Genomic DNA, 21,474 nt, shown 5'->3' on the forward strand with positions numbered 1-21,474 from the left:
TAAAGCTGTTATAAACATCCGCATACAGGTTTTTGTGTGAACATAAGCTTTCACTTCCTTTGGGTAAATACCATGGAGCATGATTGCTGAATTGTACAGTTAAGAGTACATTTAGTTTTGTAAGAAACTGCTAAATTCTCTTCCAAAGTGGCTATACCATTTTGCATTCCCACCAGCAATGAAGGAGAGTTCCTGTTGCTCCACATCCAGAGTTTGGTTTTGTGTTTTGGCCATTTTAATAGGTGTATAATGGTATATATTTGTTGTTTTAATTCATAATTTCCTAAGGATATATAATGTTGAATACCTTTTCATATGCTTCCTTGTCATCTGTGTATCTTCTTTGGTGAGGAATCTGTTTAAATCTTTTACTCATTTTTAAATTGGGTTGTTTTCTTATTGTTGAGCTTTAAAAGTTCTTTATATATGTGTCTTTTGCAAATATTTTCTCCTGGTTTGTGGCTTCTCATTTTCTTGACACTTTTTCACGTAGCAGAATTTTTTTAATTTTAATAAAGTCGAGATTATCAAGATTATCAATTGTTTCTTTTTTATTTTAATTTTATTTATTTATTTATTTATTTATTTATTTATTTAGAGACAGAGTCTTGCTCTGTTGCCCCAGCTGGAGTGCAGTGGCACGATCTCAGCTCACTGCAACCTCTGCCTCTCAAGTTCAAGCAATTCTCATCCCTCAGCCTCCCGAGTGGCTGGGATTATAGGCATATGCCACCATGTTCCGCTAATTTTTTGTATTTTTAGTAGAGACAGGGTTTCACCATGTTGCTCAGGCTGGTCTCTGACTCCTGAGCTCAGGCAATCCCTCCATCTCAGCCTCCCAAAGTGTTAGGATTACAGGCGTGAGCCACCACACCTGGCCTCAATTGTTTCTTTCATGGATCACGACTTTGGCATTATATCTAGAAGGTAATCACCAGTCCCAAGTTTATCTAGAGTTTCTCCTATGTTCTCTTCTATGAGTTTTGTAGTTTTGCATTTTACATTTGGGCCTATGATCCATTTTGAGATAGTTTTTGAGAAGGATGTTAGATCTTTCTCTAGATTCTTTTTTTTTTTTTTTTCTGTGTGGATGTCCAGTTGTTCCAGCACCATTTATTGAAAAGATTATTTTTGCACCATGGTATTTATTGCCTTTGCTCCTTTGTCAAAGATCAGTTGACTGTGTTTATGTGGGTCTTTTTTGGGGCTCTCTTCTGTTCCATTCATTTACTCGTCTATTCTTTTGCCAATACCACACTGTTTCAATTATTGCTGCTTTATAGGAAGTCTATTTTTTTGAGACGGAGTCTCACTCTGTTGACCAGGATGGAGTGCGGTGGCACGATCTCAGCTCACTGCAACCTCTGCCTCTTGGGTTCAAGTGATTCTCCTGCCTCAGCCTCTCAAGAAGCTGGGATTACAGGCGTGTGCCACCATGCCCAGCTAATTTTTGTATTTTTAGTAGAGACGGGGTTTCACCATGTTGGCCAGGGTGGTCTCAAACTCCTGACCTCAGGTGATCCGCCCCTCTCGGCCTCCCAAAATGCTGGGATTACAGGCATGAGCCACCGCGCCCAGCCAGAAGTCTTGAATTTGGGTAGTATTAGTCCTCTGACTTTGTTATCCTTCAATACTGAGTTGTCTGTACTGGGTCTTTTGCCTCTCTTTTTTAGAAAAAGTTTATTGATATGTATCAACAAATTGATTGAAAAATAACTTGCTGGGATTTTGACTGGGATTGCATTTAATCTACAGATTAAGTTAGGAAGAAGTGACTTCTTGATAATGTTAAGTCTTCCTAGCCATGAACATGGAATATCCCACCATTTATTTTGTTCTTTGATATCTTTCATTAGGTATATAGATTTCTTCATATAGATCTTGTACATAGTTTTTAGATTTATACCTACCTTAGTTTTGGCTGCTATAACAAAATACCACAGATTGGATGGCTTAAATGAGAGAAATTTATTTCTCACAGTCCTGGGGGCTGGGAATTCCAATATCAAAGTGCCAGCAAATCCATTTTCTGGCGAGGGCACTCTTCCTGGTTTGTAGACGGCTGTCTCGCTGTTGCATTCTCACAAGGTGGGAAGAGAGAGAGAGAGTGAGATCACGCTTCCATGTCTTTTCTTATAAGGGTATTAATGCCATTCATGAGGGCTCCACCCTCATGACCTAATTACCTCCCAAAGATCCCTACCTCTTAATACAATCACACTGGAGGTTAGAATTTCAACATATGAATTTGTCGGGACACAACAATTCGGTCTATAGCATTCTGCCACTGGACCCCCAAAACTCCTGCCCATCTCATATGCAAAATACATTCATTCCAACTCAACAGCCTCAAAAGTCTTAACTTATTGCAGCCTGAACTCTAAAGTTTAAAGTCCAAAGTCTCATCTAAATGAGATATGAATAAGAATAGAGGTAAGATTCATTGTGAGGCAAAATTCCTCTCCAGCTGTGAACTTGTGAAACCAAATTAGTTGCGTGTTTCCAAAATAAAATTGTGGGAAAGGGATAGGATAAATATTCCCATCCCAAGAAGGAGAAATGGGAAAGAAGAAAGGGATGATGGAGTCCCAAGAAAGTCCCAAACCTATCAAGGCAAAATTCGTAAGATGTTAAGGCTTGATGAACATCTTTGGCTCAATGCTCTGCCTTCTGGGACCCACTGGGGTAGCAGTCCTGCCTGTGTGGCTCTGTCTGGTGGGGGCCACACAGCCATGGCTCTGCCAGGCTGGAGTTGTATCTCAGTGGCTCTGCAGAATAGTGCTGTGCCTCTACTGCTACAGGTGGCACTGCACCCATGGCTCCATTGGGCATTGGTCCTGCTCTTTGAAACTGAGGCGGAGGCAGCCCTGTTCCCCAAGTTAGGCACTCTGGTCCTATGGTGGGAGTGGTGGCCTGATGATCTTCAAATCATTTTTGGGTTCTTTCTTCTCTTGTTTTGAGGAATAGTGCATGTTCACAGCTCTATGATCCAGTCCTGTAGGATCTAAGAAGGCTGACAGTCTCCCTCCGTTTAGTCCCAGCTGGCAGTGTTTCTGCTGCTATAATCTTTTCTTTTCTGTTTTTTTTTTTTTTTTTTTAGACGGAGTTTTGCTCTGTCGCCCAGGCTGGAGTGCAGTGGCCCGATCTCGATTCACTGCAAGCTCTGCCTCCTGGGTTCACGCCATTCTCCTGCCTCAGCATCCTGAGTAGCTGGGACTACAGATGCCTGCCACCACGCCTGGCTAATTTTTTAAAAATATTTCTTTAGTAGAGACGGGGTTTCACCGTGTTAGCCAGGATGGTCTCTATCTCCTGACCTCGTGATCCGCCCGCCTCAGCCTCCCAAAGTGCTGGGATTACAGGTGTGAGCCACCGCGCCGGGCCTCTGCTGCTATAATCTTATCTGTATTCCTGGCTTCTGTTGAGATACATGGCTGAGATACATGATACATGGTTCATAGTTCACACCCATGCTAATCTTTTTTATCAAATTGTTGGTCTGACATGCCCTTTGTGCTCTCCTTTGAACATACCTTCTTATTTTTAAAATAATATGAACAGACTTAGAATTTTCCAAATCTTTATGTTCTGATTCCTTTTTGCTTAACAATGCCATTTTCAATTTATTTCTTCCTCTTGCATTTTACTATAAGCAGTAAGGAGGGACCAAGCTGCTTCTTTAACACTTGCTTAGAAATCTCCTCAGCTAAGGCCAGGAGTGGTGGCTCACTGTAAAGTGCTGTAATCCCAGCACTTTGGGAGGCCGAGGTGGGCAGACTGCCTGAGCTCAGGAGTTGGAGACCAGCCTGGGCAACATGGTGAAACCCTGTTTCTACAAAAAATACAAAAATTAGCAGGGCAATGCGGCAGGTGCCTGTAGTTCCAGCTACTCAGGAGGCTGAGGGAGGAGAGTCACTTGAACCCAGGAGGTGGAGGCTGCAGTGAGCTGAGATCGCACCACTGCACTCCAGCCTGGGCAACAGTGGGACTCTGTCTCAAAAAAAAAAGAAATCTCTTCAGCTAAATGTCCAATTTCTCCCTTCCCTTCCCCTCCCCCTCCCCCTCCCTTCCCTTCCCTCCTTTCTTTTCTTTTTCTTTTCTTTTCTCTCTTCTCTTTTCTTTTCTTTCTTGAGATGGAGTCTCACTCTGTTGCCCAGGCTGGAGTGCAGTGGTGCAATCTTGACCCACTACAACCTCGACCTCCCAGGTTCAAGCGATTCTCCCACCTCAGTCTCCCAAGTAGCTGGGATTACAGGCGCCCACCACCACGCTCAGCAAATTTTTCTATTTTTAGTAGATATGGGGTTTCATCATGTTGGCCAGGCCGGTCTTGAACTCCTGACCTCAGGTGATCTGCCCACCTTGGCCTCCCAAAGTGCTGGGATTATAGTCATGAGCCACCAGGGGCGCCTGGCCTAAATGTCCAATTTCATTGCTCATACATTATACCTTTTACCAAACATTAGAACATGAACAGTATTCAGCCAACTTCTTTGCTACTTTATGATGAGGATAGCCTCCAGGAAGAAATAGAAACTCTGAACAGACTAATAACAAGCAGCAAGACAGAATCAGAAAAAAAAAAAAAAAAGCCAATATAAAAAGTCCCAGGACTAGATGGATTCACAGCTGAATTCTATCAGACATTCACAGAATTGATGCCAATCCTACTAAAACTATTCCAAAACATAGAGAAAGAGGGAATCCTCCCTAAATCATTCTATGAAGCCAGTATCACCCTAATATCCAAAAAGGATATAACAAAAAAAGAAAGCTACAGGCCAATATCCCTGATGAAGATAGATGCAAAAATCCTCAACAAAATGCTAGCTAACTGAATCCAACAGCATATCAAAAAGATAACACACCATGATCAAGTTAGTTACATTCCAGGGATGCAGGGGTGGTTTAACATACACAAGTCAATAATTGTGACACCCCACATAAGCAGAATTAAAAACAAAAATCAGGCCGGGTGTGGCCTGTAATCCCAGCACTTTGGGAGGCTGAGGTGGGCAGATCACCCGAGGTCAGGAGTTCGAGACCAGCCTGGCCAACATGGGGAAACCCCATCTCTACTAAAAATACAAAAATTAGCTGGGTGTAGTGGCAGGTGCCTGTAATCTCAGCTACTTGGGAGGCTAAGGCAGGAGAATTGCTTGAACCCGGGAGGCAGAAGTTGTAGTGAGCTGAGATCACATCACTGCACTCCAGCCTGGGTGACAGAGTGAGACTCCACCTCAAAAAAAGAAAAAAAAAATCATATGATCATCTCAATAGATGCAGAAAAAGCATTTGACAAAATCCGGCATCCCTTTTTAACAAAAACCCTCAACAAAATTGGCATAGAAGGGACATACCTCAAAGTAATAAAAACCATCTATGACAAACCCACAGCGAACATCACCATACTGAATGGCAAACATTGAAAGCATTATTATATATAACTGAGAACTGGAACAAGGCAAGGATGACCACTTTCACCGCTTCTATTCAACATAGTATTGGAAGTCCTAGCCAGAGCAATCAGACAAGAGAAATAAAAAGCATCCAAATTGGAAAAGAGGAAGTCAAACTGTTGCTGTTCACCAATGATATGATTATATACCTAGAAAACTCTCAAGACGCATCCAAAACACTCCTAAATCTGATAAATAAATTCAGTAAAGTGTCGGGATACAAAATCAATGTACATAAAACAGTAGCACTGCTATACACCAACAACAACCAAGCTGAGGATCAAATCAAGAACTCAATCCCTTTTACAAGAACTGCAAAAAGAAAATTTATAAATAAAATACTTAGGCCTGGCCAACATGGTGAAACCCTGCCTCTACTAAAAATACAAAAAAAATTAGCTGGGCATGGTGGCAGTAGCCTGTAATCCCAGCTACTCAGGAGGCTGAGGCAGGAGAATCACTTGAACCTGGGAGGCGGAAGTTGCAGTGAGCCAAAATGGTACAACTGCACTCCAGCCTGGGTGACAGAGTGAGACTCTATCTAAAAACAAAACAAAACAAAACAGAACAAACAAACAAACAAAAATCAAAATGCACACACACACAAAACAAAAAAACTTTAAGAATATACTTAACCAAAGTGGTAAAAGATCTCTACAAGGAAAACTACAATATCCTGCTGAAATAACCCATAGGGCTGGGTGTGGTGGCTCACTCCCATAATCCCAGCACTTTGGGAGGCTGAGGCAAGTGGATCATGAGGTCAGGAGTTCAAGACCAGCCTGGCCAACATGGTGAAACCTTGTCTCTACTAAAAATACAAAAATTAGCTGGGCATGGTGGTGGGCACCTGTAATCCCAGCTACCTGGGAGGCTAATGCAGGAGAATTGCTTGAACCTGGGAGGCGGAGGTTGCAGTGAGCCAAGGTTGCACCACTGCACTCCAGCCTGGGCAAAAAAAAAAAAAAAAAAAAAAAAAAAAAATCTGAAAGAACTCATAGACAACACAAACAACTGGAAACACATCTCATGCACATGGATGGGTAGAACCAATATTGTGAAAATGACCATAAGCAATTTACAGATTCACTGCCAAAAGCAATCTACAGATTCAATGCAATTCCCATCAAAATACCATCATCATTCTTCACAGAACTAGTAAAAAGAATCCTAAAATTCATATGGAACCAAAAAAGAGCCTGCATAACCAAAACAGTACTAAGCAAAAAGAACAAATCTGGAGGCATCACATAACCTGATTTCAAACTATACTATAAGGCTATAGTTACCAAAACAGCATGGTACTGGTATAACAGTAGGCATGTAGACTAATGGAACAGAATAGAGAACCCAGAAATAAAACCGAATACTTATAGCCAACGAATCTTCAACAAAGCATACAAAAACATTAAGTGGGAAAAGGACACCCTATTCAATAAATGGTGCTGGAATAACGGGCAAGCCACATGTGGAAGAATGAAACTGGATCCTCATCTCTTACCTTATTTGAAAATCAACTCAAGATGGACCAAAGACTTAAATCTAAATAAAAAACCTGAAATCATAAAAATCCTAGAAGATAACATTGGAAAAACTCTTCTAGACATTGGCTTAGGCAAAAAATTCATGACTAAGAACCCACAAGCAAAAGCAGCAAAAACAAAAATAAACAAATGGGACCTAATGAAACTAAAAAGCTTTTGCCAGCAAAAGAAATAATCAGCAGAATAAACAAACAACCACAGAGTAGAAGAAAATATTTGTAAACTATGCATCTGACAAAGGACTGATATCCAGAATCTACAAGGAACTCAAGCAAATCAGCAAGAAAAAAACAAATAATCCCATCAAAAAGTGGGCAAAGGACATGAATAGACAGTTCTCAAAAGAAGATATATACAAATGACCAACAGACATGAAAACATGCTCAACATCACTAGTTATCAGGGAAATACAAATTAAAACCACAATGAAATACCACCTTACTCCTGCAAGAATGGCCAGAATTTAAAAATAATTTTTAAAAAGGTGTTGGTGTGGATGTGGTAAAAAGAGAACACTTCTACATGGCTGATGGGAATGTAAGCTAGTGCAACCACTATTTAAAATGGTATGGAGAATCCTTAAAGAACTAAAAGTAGAACTACCATTCAATCCAGCCATCCCAGTACTGGCTATCTACTCAAAGGAAAGTAAGTCATTATATGAAAAAGATGCATGCACTCACATATTTATAGCAGCACAATTAACAATTGCAAAAATGTGGAACCAACCTAAATGCCCATCAACCAACAAATGAATAAAGAAAATGTGGTACATATACACTATGGAATACTACTTAGCCATAGAATGGAATAAAATAATGGCCTTTGCAGCAACTTGGATGGAGCTGGAGGCCATTATTCTGAGTGAAGTAATTCAGAAATGGAAAACCAAATATCATATGTTCTTGCTTATAAGTGGGAGCTAAGCTATGAGGATACAAAGGTATAAGAATGATAGAGTGGACTTTGGGGACTTGGAGGGATGGGTCAGGGGGTAAGGGATAAAAGACTACATATTGGGTACAGTGTATACTGCTTGGGTGATGAGTGCACTAAAATCTCAGAAATCACCATTAAATAACTTATCCATGTAACAAAAGAACACCTGTTCCCCCAAAACTATTGAAATAAAATTAAAAAAAGATAGCCTCTTCTCCATTGTCCAATAATATGTGCCTCATTTCCATCTGAGATCTCATCAGAGTGGTCTTACTATCTATATATTTGCCAACTTTCTGTATGTAATTACTTTTATATTTTCTAAGAAGATGGAAGCTTTCTCTCCAGAAATCGTCTTTTCTTTCTGAGCCTTTACCAGAATCATCTTCAAAAATTTCTTCATGGCATCACTGGCTTTATCTAGCATGCACCTCAAAACTCTTCCAACTTCTACCCATTACCTAGTTCCAAAGATGCTTCCACATTTTAAGGCATTTGTTACAGCAGCACCTCACTTCTTGGTACCAATTTCTGTATTAGTCAGAACATATACATGTAGATATTTATTAGAAAGTATTAGCTCATGTGATTATAGAAGCTGAAAAGTCCCATGATTTGCCATCTAAAGCTGGAAACTCAAGAAAACTGATGGTGTAGTTCAAAGGCCTGAGAGCTGGATAGCTGATGGTGTAGATTCCAGTTTGAATCTGTAGGCCTGAGAACCAGGAGCACTGTGAGCAGAAGATTGATGTTGCAGCCCAAGCAGTTAAGCAAAGAACAAATTCAATTTTCCTTCACCTTTTTGACTATTCAGTCCCTCGACAGATTGGGTGATGCCCACCTACAGGGGGAAAGGCCATCTTTATTCAAATCACCAATTCAAATGCTAATTTCTCCAGAAACACTCACAGACACACCTAGAAATAATGTCTAGGAGTTCAAGAGTTCAAGACCAGCCTGGCCAACATGGTGAAACTCCATCTCTACTAAAAATACAAAAATTAGCTGGACGTGGTGGCAGGCACCTGTAATCCCAGGTACTTGGGAGGCTGAGGCAGGAGAATCGCTTGAACCCAAGAGGCGGAGGTTGCAGTGAGCCAAGATCATGCCATTGCACTCCAGCCTGGGATACAAGAGTGAAACTCTGTGTCCAAAAATAAAAAATAAAAATAAAATTAAAAAAAATTCACCATCATAATACCTAAGCTTTCATTTTTGGAAATGCTAATGTAAATGTTAATGTGTTTTTAATTTCAAATTCCCTTTGCTCATTGCCAGTATATAGGAAAGTGATTGACTTTCATATATTAACCTGTGTCCTACAATCTGGCTAATTGCAGGATACAATTAGCTTATTAGTTTCAGGAGCTTCTTGGTTGAATCTTTTGGATTTTCTACATAGATTATCACATCATCTGTAAACAAAGACTGTTTATTTTCTTCCTTTACAACCTATATACTGGTTATTTTCTTTTAAAAATCTTATTGCAGTAGCTAGGACTTCCAGATGTCAAAAAGCGGTGGTAAGATAAAATATCCTAGCCTTGTTCCTGATCTTAGTGGGAAAGCTTCGTTTCTCACCATTTAAGTACAATTTTAGCTGTAGGTTTTTTATAGTCCTTCTTTATCAAATTGAGGAAATTCCCCCTCTATTCCTCATCTGCTGTGAGTTTTTACCATGAATGGGTGTTGGATTTTTTTAAATGCCTTTTCTGCATCCATTGATATGATCATGTGACTTTCTTTAGTCTATCAATAAGGATTTCATTAATATATTTTCATATATTGAACCTGCCTTGTATACTTGGGATAAATTTCACTTAGTTGTAGTGTATAATTCTTTTTATACATCATCGGATTCAATTTGTTAATATTTTGGGGGGGATTTTTGCAGCTACATTCATGATATTGGTCTGTTATGTCTTTTCTTGTTATGTCTTTTTCTGATTTTGGTGTTAGGGCAATGCTGGCCTCATAGAATGAGTTGGAAGGTATTCTCTGTGCTTCTATCTTTTGGAGAAGATTATAGAAAATTGATGTACTTTCTTCCTTAAATGGCTGGTAGAATGGTGAACACATCTGAGCCTGGTGTTTTCTGATTTGGAAGGTTATTAATTATTGTCAATTTTTAAAATAGATATAGGTCTATTTCTTCTTGTGTAAGTTTTGGCAGATTGTTTCTTTGAAGGAATTGCTCCATTACATCTAGGTTATTATATATGTGGACATAGAGTTATTCACAGTATTCTTATATTATTCTCTTAATGTCCATGGGATCTGCAGTAACACCTACTCTTTCATTTCTGGTATCAGTAATTTTTTTTCTTAGTTAGCAGGGCCAGAGGCTTATTGATTTTATTGATCTTTTCAAGGAACCAGGTTTTTGCTTTATTGATTTTCTTTGTTATGTCCTGTTTTCAATTTCATTGATTTCTCTGGGAGGTTTTTTGCTTGTTTTTGTTTTGGGTACAAAGGTTATCCTGAATCTCTGGTAGTTTCTTCAGATTTTTTTTTTCTTGACATTTTTCAGTTTCACCATGGAGTGTGTAGGAGTATTTTTTCTTGTTGTGTAAACAGTATAATGCTTCGACAGTGGTGTGCTGGTAAACATAGGAGTGGGGGCTGATTTGTAGCAGTTTGCCAATTTCTGTGACATAAACATTCCCTCAATAACCTATTTCAAGCTACCAATGTAACATCTTTAAGTAAGGATTTGAGAAGGGACGCAGAGTAGCATACCATTTTATTTTAGCCATGCAAACATGATAGACATAAATAACTTCAAGAGCATTAATAATAGTAAAATGTAGTAAAATAATTAGGAATTGACAAGCTTTAAATATAATTATTTAATCATAAGTTTATGCAATTTAATTTTAATAATGGTTAACACTTGGCTTGCACATTTTCTGAATAATTAATAAGCAGCTCTCATAAGCTGGCTCCAGCATATTTCTTCAGTGTGAGCATTTATCTCTCTTTAATTCCTGAAAATTCTTGGCTATTATCTCTTCAAATATTATCTCACTCTCCCATTCTTTTTGCTTTCTCCTATTTTAATAAGCTCCTATTAAATACATGAAAACTCTGCTCATTGTAGTTTTTTCTTTTTCTTCTATATTTTCCATCTTTTTTTTTTTTTTTTTGAGACAAGGTCTCACTGTTGCCCAGGCTGGAGTGCAGTGGCACGATCATGGCTCACTGCAGCCTCGACTTCCGGGGCTCAAGTGACCTCAGTCTTCCAGGTGGCTGGGACTACAGGTGTGTATCACCACACCCAGCTAACTTTTTTTGTTTTTTGTTTTTTTGCAGAGATGGGGATTTTGTCTTGTTTTCCAGGCTGGTCCAGAACTCCTGGGCTCAAGTGGTCTGCCCCCTTCCACCTTCCAAAGTGCTGAGATTACAGGTGTGAGCCACCACACCTGGCCTCTATTCTTGTTTTTATTTTATTTAAACATTTTTGGCTGGGTGCGGTGGCTAACACCTGTAATCCTAGCACTTTGGGACGACGAGGCGGGCAGATCACCTGAGGTCGGGAGTTCGAGACCAGCCTGACCAACATGGTGAAACTCTGTCTCTACTAAAAATACAAAATTAGCTGGGCGTGGTGGTGCATGGCTGTAATCCTATCTACTTGGGAGGCAGGAGGCTGAGGCAGGAGAATTGCTTAAACCCGGAAGGTGGAGGTTGCAGTGAGCTGAGATTGGACCATTGCACTCCAGCCTGGGGAACAAGAGCGAAATGCCATCTCAAAAAACAAAAATTTATTTATTTACTTTTTTTATTTTTAAAATTTTTATTATTTTTTATGGGTTTGAATCTACTCTTTCTAAAGTCACTGTTTATTTTTAAAATTTTTAGTTCTTAAATTTCAAATTTCCCCATTGCCTGTTTATGATTATTTCATCAGATTCCTAACAGGAAATAGATGATATACTAAAATTTGTATAATTCCAAGGTGGTTTATTTACAAAGGGACCATTTACAGAGCTGTGAGCAGGGTGTAGTGTGGCCACAAAGGATAGTGCAATAACCTGGAAATGGTTGCAGTGGAGCCATTACTACTCCTTGGCCTGAAGAGACGAGGATAGGGAGAAGTGTCTAGAATTTGAAAGAAACTCATGAAGAAAAGATCACCTTGAGAGGTGCAATGACCTTCTGTTGAGAGACACAGCCAACAGCTGAGAGAGAGTCAACTGGAGAATAAAACTGATCCCACTTTCCAATATTCTGCTAGGGTTTCCCATTGGCTGAATCTAACAAGAGGCCAGAAGACATGAGAACTCACTGATGTAGTCCATGTAGGTCGGCCTCCGGCAATAGAAGACAGATGTAGAATAGTGGAGAGTGGGTCTACAGGAGCAAATGGAAGACATGTGATGTACTTTTTCTCCATCCCAGCGAGGTGTTTCTGCATGTGATTTGTAAGTTTTGACTGTGAGTTCATCTTTGGCTGGTTGTTTTATATGGGAGTCCCTTGCGCCCTGGGTTGAGAGGGGTCTCAGTTAGGAAGTTTTATGTTTCCCTGTCTCTGGCCCTACAAGAAACACTGTATTTGGATATCTTTTCATGTGCGTTTTTCTACTTAGAGTCCCTAAACCTTGCAAGTAGTGTGAATTCAGATCTTTTGTCCATGAGTGACACAGGTCTGTGTTTCTGATTTTTTTGGATTCATTTGATTCATGGCCCTAGGCTTTCAGCAGGATTCCTTGCTACTTCCCTTGCTAAGGACCACAGTTTACTTACTGGTTTACTTCAAGAGCACCCTTTGTGGCTCCTGGCATTATATACGGACTTTGGTTCCAGCTCCTTATCTTTTACAAAAATTATGGTCTCATTAAAAATTATTTATTTATGACTTTTTTAATTTTTAAAAATTGTGGCCGCCGGGCGCAGTGGCTCACGCCTGTAAACCCAGCACTTTGGGAGGTCGAGGCAGGCAGATCATGAGGTCAGGAGTTCGAGACCTGCCTGGCCAATATGGTGCAATCCCGTCTCTACTAAAAATACAATCAGCCAGGCATGGTAGAGCGCGCCTGTAGTCCTAGCTACTCTGGAGGCTGAGGTAGGAGAATTGCTTGAACCGGGGAGGCAGAGGTTACAGTGAGCCGAAATCGCGCCACTACACTCCAGCCTAAGAGACAGAGCAAAACTCCGTCTCAGAAAAAAAAAAAAAAAAAAAAAAAAAAAATCCTGTGGCAAAATACATAAAATTTGACATCTTCACCTTTTTTTCAATGTAAAGTTCAGTGGCATTAAGTATATTCACATTGTTGCGCTACCATTACCACCGTCTATCTCCAAGGTTTTCATCTTCCCAACCTGAAATCCCATCCCCATTAAACAATAACTCCTCATTTCTCCCTCCTCCATTGGCACTGGCATTCACCATTCTACTTTCTGTCTCAAAGAATCTGACTACTGTAAATACCTCATAGCAGTGGAATCATATAGTGTTTGTGTGTGTGTGACTGGCTTATTTCGTTTAGCATAATATCCTCAAGGTTCATCCATGTTGTAGCATATATCAGAATTTCCTTCCTTTTTATGACTGAAAAGCATTCCATTGTATGTATACATCGCATTTTATTCATCTGTGCCTTCATTTATGGACATTTAGGCTACTTCCACCTTTTGGCTGTTACAAATAATGCTGCTATAAGTATGGGTGTACAATCAGTTCTCTGTCTTTTGTGGACTTAAGATTTAGTATCCTTTCTGCATATATGCATTTAAACTTTCTCATTCAGCACCAAAGGCCTACTTCCAATTTCAAAACCCGTCTGAGTGACGTAGCTTCTGCCCCCGTTTATCAGGAATGCTGGGCACAGGTAAGCAGGTTATACCCTACATAAAGAAACCTGGGCAAGGTGGTGCATGGGGGTAATATCAAGCTTGAACTCCAAATTGAACTCACCAATTCCTGAAACCATGAGAGTGAATTTGTTCGGGGAGTAGGTCTATTTTTGATTCATGCAAAGGCATGGTTTGGCTGCCTTGCCACTCATTCACTTACATCTTTTTATGGCTTTTAGTTTCTGCTTCACTTTTGGCATCTAGAGATTTACCTTTCTTGTTTTTGAATTCATCCATGTATTTAATTCTTTGTTGTTATATTTTCTATTTTGTTGTTGTATTTTGCTATTTTGTTGTTATATTTTCTATTGTTTGTATATGTTTGGAATAGGAGTGTCTTAGTCAGTTTGGGCTACTGTAACAAATATACCATAGACTAGGTGGCTTAAAAAACCAATGTTTATTTCTCACAGTTCTGGAGGCTGGGAAGTCCAAAATCAAGGTGCCAGTGTCTGATGAGGGTCTGCTTCTTGGTTTGCAGATTGCCATCTTCTCATTTTATCCTCACATAGTGGAAAGCAAAGAGAGACGAAGAAAGCAAGCTCTATAGAGTTTCTTCTTATAAGGTACTAATTGCATTAATGAGGGCTCCCCCCTCATGACCTAATTATCTCCCAGAGGCCCCTCTGGGAGGGGGATTAGATACCATTACATTGGGGATTAGGTTTCAACATATAAATCTGAGGTATAGGGTGGGGACATACAAAGATTAACTTCATAGCAAAAAGAAAAAGTATTTTCATTGATTGGAAGTCATAACCATTACTGTTATTGGAGTGCAATGGCGTGATCTCGGCTCACCACAACCTCCGCCTCCTGGGTTCAAGCAATTCTCCTGCCTCAGCCTCCCGAGTAGCTGGGATTACAGGCATGTGCCACCACGCCCAGCTAATTTTGTATTTTTAGTAGAGATGGGGTTTCTCCATATTGGTCAGGTTGGTCTCAAACTCCTGACCTCAGGTGATCCACCCGCCTTGGCCTCCCAAAGTGCTGGGATTACAGGCATGAGCCACCATGCCTGGCCCTCATTATTGTTATTTTTAAATAATGCATTTAGGCAGAGCACAAAAATTAGCTGGGTGTGGTGGCATGCACCTGTAATCCCAGCTACTTGGGGGGCTGAAGCAGAAGAAATGCTTAAATCTGGGAGGCAGAGGTTGCACTGAGCTGAGATCGTGCCACTGCAGTCCAGCCTGGGCAACAGCAAGACTACATCTCAAAAAAATAAGATAAAATAAAACAATAAAATAGGCTGGGCGTGGTGGCTGGCACCTGTAATCCCAGCACTTTAGGAGGCAGAGGTGGGTGGATCACCTGAGGTCAGGGGTTCAAGACCAGCCTGGGCAACATAGTGAAACTCCATCTCTACTAAAAACACAAAAAAGTAGCTGGGCGTGGTGGCATGTGCCTGTAATCCCAGCTACTTGCAAGGCTGAGGCAGGAAAATCGCTTGAACCTGGGAGGCGGAGGTTGCAGTGAGCCAAGATTGCGCCATTGCACTCCAGCCTGGGCGACAGAGCAAGACTCCATCTAAATAAATAAATAAATAAAATAATGCATTTCTTCTGTATGCTCTTTATTCTTCCAAATTAGATGAGGGATAGATACAATAAGAGAAACAGGAACTTTAAATTACAAACCTATTAAATCAAGAGCAAAGAGACAAGAGTCAAGTAATGAAGCATGGATATAATGTTAGGAGTACATTTACACTATGGGCAGCTACTGAAAGTGAGAATAAAACCTAGCTACTTATTTTTTAAAAATCTCATCAAAATCTGGTTTTCTTGGTTACAGTTTTAACTAAAGAATTTTCACAATTGTTGCAGGTAAACAATTTAATAATATGTGGGGTTTTTCCCCCCATTTTTTAGGGGTCTAGCTATATTGCTCAGGCTGGATTTGAACTCCTGGGCTCAAGTGATCCTCCCACCTCATCCTCCCAAGTAGCTGGGGCTACAGACATGCACCACCATGCCCAGCAACCTCACTGCCTCTTTGGAAAACCAAGACAAAAAGAGAAATATGATGGACTGTTTTTAGGGTATTGTATTTTGTAATTGATAAGTGCATAAAACGTATTTGGAATTTTCCCACACAAGCAGATAGATAAACCCCTTTTGCCCTATAACATAAAAGGCACTGTGTACCAGTTTTTCCAAAGTTGAGTGTTTATAAGTGCAAGACTGGCTCTCCTACATTTGCTTTCTTTTTTTTTTTTTCAGATGGAGTCTCACTGTGTAGCCCAGGCTATAGTGCTATAGTGCCATCTTGGCTCACTGCAACTTCCCCCTCCCTGGTTCAAGCGATTCTCGTGCCTCAGCCTCCCAAAGTGCTGGGATTACAGGCGTGAGCCACCGTGCCCGGCCTGCTTTCTTGTTTTAAAACCAGAACAGTCCTGATTTAGACAAAGAATCTATCCCTGACTTCTGTTATAACACTCAGCAAGTAGTTATGAAAGATGTTTTCTTGCTCAGTCTCATTGGGTGTATTCAAAGTGGAAGTTGAAGAGTTTTTCCCTCAGGGCAAAAGGTTTTCATTTTCTCTGCGTGCTTTCCCTTACACAATGACTTCAGAGACTGGCAACATAAATGTTGCTTAACTTGTTCAGATAAACATGAAGGTAGAAGCTACCACCTTAGGATTCTGAACCTGCAGGTGAGGTCAGACCTCAGAAGTCATCAAGTCCTAGTTTTGAGGCCCATGGGATGGCCTGGAATTTTTGTTTGTTTTTCCTTCTGTTGGCCATTGAGCACAATCAGACAACTGACGGCTGTGAAAGCTGCCTAGAGGCCTGGCAGCAAGGGTTTTACCTGAACTATTTGGGAGAGAAAGTCCAGTCTTTCCCAGCTAACAGAAGAGGGCCTCTCTTCACTAAACCTTGCCTAACATTTAAATAAGTCACCTACATTCAATTTTGCATAAAGTGGTTGATTTCAGAGCAGCCAAAGCAGAAGTGAAATCAACTTGGTGTATCTCAAGACAACACTACATGGAAAGACCTTTCCTGGTGCTCACAGTGGGGTAACAGAGATTAGGTTCGCCTGAGATGAGATGGATGTGATATGAAAGAGAAGGAACACTCAAGAAAAAAGAAAAGGATGAGTCATGGAATACTTTTGGAATATGAAAACAGAAATAGTTTACCTCCTCTATGGTTTTATCTGAGGAGCTTGAAGATGTAGAATATTTAGCTCCCAACTTTAGCTCACTATCCTGGTTTCTACCCCAATGCTAGATTCTGAAACAGTCTTGTGAGAGTAAAAGTCCAGGATGTAATATGGTCTGCTCTGCCCTTATCCAGGCTCAAAGAAAGACATCTTATATGTGTGTGTCAGAAGATTGAGGATTGGTTGGTAATCTTTACACAGGAGCCAAGTGGGCTCATGTGGCTCTCTTTAATTACAAAGTAGACTAGGTATTAGCAATTACCCTACTCAAGAAATTCCACTAAAGAGTCTCGTCCTTAACAGGATTGCTGTTCCGTGTAGGCCACACTTCCTTCTGTGAATCCCAGCCCAAGTCTTGGTGGTGATTCCTCCTCCGGCCCCTTCATCCTTTGAATTCCCACACCTGGTATCTACCAAAAACCCACTTCTGAGCTTTTGCAGAGTGCCACTTTATTCCATGGAGGCGGGAAGCTTGTAGATGGGAATGTGTGTTGCTCTAAATTAATTTCCTACACATGTTCCCTCATGTGCACAGAGCATTTGCATTTTAAGTAAATCTTTTATATATATATATTTTTTTTTTTCTTTTTTTTTTTTTGAGACAGAGTCTCGCTCTGTCGCCCAGGCTGGAGTGCAGTGGCACAATCTCAGTGCACTGCAAGCTCTGCCTCCTGGGTTCACACCATTCTCCTGCCTCAGCCTCCCGAGTAGCTGGGACTACAGGCACCCACCACCAAGCTCGGCGAATGTTTTGTATTTTTAGTAGAGACAGGGTTTCACTGTGTTAGCCAGGATGGTCTTGATCTCCTGACCTCAGCCTCCCAAAGTACTGGGATTACAGGCGTGAGCCACCGCGCCCGGCCTATCTTTTCTATATTTTATTGGTCACAGTATAATTTTACCTGCAATACAAATATAACAGTGATTACATTTTCTTTCTAGTAATTGGCTGTATGGATCACATACTCTTATTAAACTCTTCCTGTCAGTTTATACTGCATAATAACTTTACTTTATCACAGTGCCTACATGCAATGCTAACCTGATACCCGCTCCTGGAAAAGAATTTTGTTCTGTTGTGCTTACTTTGCTCTTTTGTGTACAAACTCCCTTTTATGTACTTTTATGATTTACTGGCATTATGCAGCCCTCTATCCTCCTTTCCCGACCGGGCTCAGAAACTTGGGAGTGATGTGCGTTCTCTCCCTTTCTAGTTGACTCTTCCCTGGCTCCTTTACTCTTCCTTCTCCCCATCTCCTGCTTTCCTGTCACTGGCTTCTCCAATCTGCTTTCTCCTCTTGCTCCCCCTTTGCCCAGTCTTATAGCACCCTCTAAGAAATGTGTTTTGCAGAAGGAAGGTCTCTGTACATGGTTATTACTTTCTTCTTTGGCTGTGTTTTTAGTTTTTGTGTCATTTCTGGGAACTCTGCTACAATAAAATTCCATGAAGGAAAGCTGAACACTAGGGAAATGAGAGAGGAAGCTGGGGAAAGAAAGAGCAGAGGGAAGATGGAGAGGGGCTCAGGCAGGACCCCAAACAAGTTAACATGAGGCATCTTGGAGTGAACTCTACAAATAAACACACTTTTTACAATGTTTTACTGTTTACAAAGTAGTTTTCATATGTTACCTGATTATCTGGTAACAAATATAGGCATGTTTCTTAACATTTTGCAGATGAAGAGACTGGAGCTATAAATTAAGAATAATATAAACTGTGATGATGCAGCTTATAAAAGCAGAGTTGGGATTTGAGGCTTCTGACTTCAGCTCTCTTTCTCTTCCCACTATTCCACAATGCCAGGAAGATGAAGGAGTTGAGCTCAGGGAGAATTCAAGTCACCTTTCACAAGGCTATGTTTTCCATAGGTTCAAAAAACCAAAAAATCCAGACTTATGCCCTAGTTTATCATGATTAATTTTTCTTGTGGTAAGAAAATAATTTAACCATTAGGTTTGTTTGTTGTAGCAACAAGAAATGAATTACTTTCCAAACTGGGAATATCCCTTTGTAGCCAATGAAAGAATGAGTACAAGTGTGGAGGAGTAAATCTACATAAAGATAAATATAAGATAACTTTAGAAAATTCTTGAGACATTGACAGAGTTTTGGACCTAATTTCTAAATAGGCAGAAAGCTCTCTTTTAGAACAGCTTCTCTGCAATCCTGGGTAGAAGTGGGAAGATGAACATGGAGATTACTCAAGGCAGGGATGGTGGACTTAGCGGGTCATTTTCACTTTTTTGAGTTTCAAAATCTTGCAAATTATATTATTTTTGGCTCTTTCTGTGTCTTTGAGAACTGCTCTTTCTACCTTAAATCACCTCCAGAATCACCAGGGCAAACAAGAAGCTTATTTGAACTTCAGGTCTCTAGAAAACAGACTGCTGTGTCATTGCACTTGGAAAGCAATCATTTAAGGATAGTTTTCAGGCAGGTGAAAGACCAGCACAACAAACTGATAAAACTGCTTCTGTCATTTGATCTCCTGCAGCCATTCTGGAGAGAAGACATTCCTGTTGGGAATCTGAGCAAAAAGCTCTGGTCAAGAGACTTCTATTTTATTAGGATCCTGCCCCAAGTTAGAGGTCAAGTTACAACTCCCCTCAAAATTACTCTGTAATAGGCTGCATCACATAGAAAATTCCAACAAAGCACTGGAATGTCTGAGTTAAGAGAGCTCTTTGTAAATTAAGAAGAAAAATAAAGTTCAGCAGCATAATCCTATTTCTAAGCCAAATCTGGATAATATTAAAGGACTTCCAAATAACACCATTTAACTCTTTATGTGCAAGAATTATAAGAGTTTGCACTCTGAGTGATGTCCCGTCCCCTGCCCTCCAAACCCCAATAGAAGCAAAGCAGCTAGCAACACTCTACCTCATAAGCTTACTATTTAAACTGCACAAAGGTGAATAAAAAAAGTGAGAATAAAGAAGGTGATGTGGGAAGATGGCAAGGAAATATCCCATTCTTAAACACCTTTTAAAAAAAGAATTGTAATCCCAGCACTTTGGGAGGCCAAGGCGGGCGGATCACAAGTTCAAGAGATAAGACCATCCTGGCCAACATGGTGAAACTCTGTCTCTAGTAAAAATACAAAAATTAGCTGGGCATGGTGGTGTGCACCTGTAGTCCCAGCTACTTGGGAGGCTGATGCAGGAGAATCACTTGAACCTGGGAGGCAGAGGTTGTAGTGAGCCGAGATCACACCACTGCACTCCAGCTTGGCAACAGAGTGAGACTCTATCAAAAAAAAAAAAAAAAAAAGAAGTGTAATGCCAAGATTTGCTCAAAGAATTTCCTGAATTCCATGGGGACCTAGAGCCCATTGACCCTGACACCTTCCACTGCCCCTCATGGCCATTGTGTCCTCAATGCCCCTCCTTAGCCAGCTTCCATTTGCAGTCCTTGCATACACCAACGTATTTGCCTCTCTCTCCTTTTAGAGTACAGTATGTGCCTGGCAATATCCTAGGTATGGTTAAAACCAACTCTCTGCCTAGTTCGTGCTTAAAAGTGTTGGGGCAAAACATGCAACCATGCTGACCAGACACACTTTAAATTCACGATCATTCATGATTATGGACATCTTGTGGCCCTCCATGCTGTCTGGCTGTTCTTTTTTTTTTTTTGAGGAAGAGTCTCACTCTGTTGCCCAGGCTGGAGTGCCCTGGCATGATCTCTCTTGGCTCACTGCTACCTCCTCCTCCCGGGTTCAAGCAGTTCTCCTGTCTCAGCCTCCCAAGTAGCTGGGACTTTACAGGCACTCGCCACCATGCCTGGCTAATTTTTCTATTTTTAGTAAAGATGGGGTTTGCCATGTTGGTCAGGCTGGTCTCCAACTTCTGACCTCAGGTGATCCATCTGCCTTGGCCTCCCAAAGTGCTGGTATTACAGGCATGAGTCACTACACCCGGCCACACTGCTTGGCTGTTCTGGATTCAGAGTCCAGAGTGCTCACCATTACACCATGGAACCTCATAATTGCTTGGCTGTTCTATCACATTGCCCACGCCCCAGATGGCTCGTCATACCTGTTCCCCCTTTTACTCTCAGTGGATCACCTTGCTTAACTGTTTTCTTAAAAATTTCTATGTACTCCTATTATCCCAATTCCCACAGGACTTACATCAGTTTAGACCTTGGAAGATGGCACCAAGCACTGGCTACATGCTCCTACTCTAGTTGTCATTTACCTCAAGGGCAGTATATTTACTGAAGATTAAAACAATAAGATAGAACTGTCCTAGGCATGTTCCCTGGCAGCAGTGTCCCTCTGCCTCGTGTTGCTGTGCCTCTATTGCTTGAAACGTCAATAAGTGAATGCAAGCCTGTTTAACCCAGGGACCTGAGCATGTGTCCCCCGCCCACACTTCTGCTGAACTACAGTTCACATGTCTCACTGGGACAGTCTGGGAGGATGCTAGCTGTACAGACTGCTTTTGCTTCTCACTGCTGTTATCCTAACGAGCTGTCACCCAGAGACCTGCCCAAAGTTTGCA

The 21,474-nt window shown here is 40.8% G+C and overlaps 1 long non-coding RNA gene across 1 annotated transcript in view; it reads right to left on the bottom strand.

Moving 5' to 3' along the window:
* Window positions 1-14,211: 14,211 nt before the first annotated feature.
* The window catches only part of LOC129014094 (uncharacterized), a 55,924-nt gene continuing 48,661 nt past the window's right edge, over window positions 14,212-21,474 (bottom strand). Inside the window, exon 4 of the long non-coding RNA XR_008494118.1 lies at window positions 14,212-14,301. This is a non-coding gene — a long non-coding RNA (uncharacterized LOC129014094). The remainder of the gene's footprint in view (window positions 14,302-21,474) is intronic.

This window comes from Pongo pygmaeus, chromosome 16, assembly GCF_028885625.2.
Source record: "Pongo pygmaeus isolate AG05252 chromosome 16, NHGRI_mPonPyg2-v2.0_pri, whole genome shotgun sequence".
NCBI classification, from domain to species: domain Eukaryota; kingdom Metazoa; phylum Chordata; class Mammalia; order Primates; family Hominidae; genus Pongo; species Pongo pygmaeus.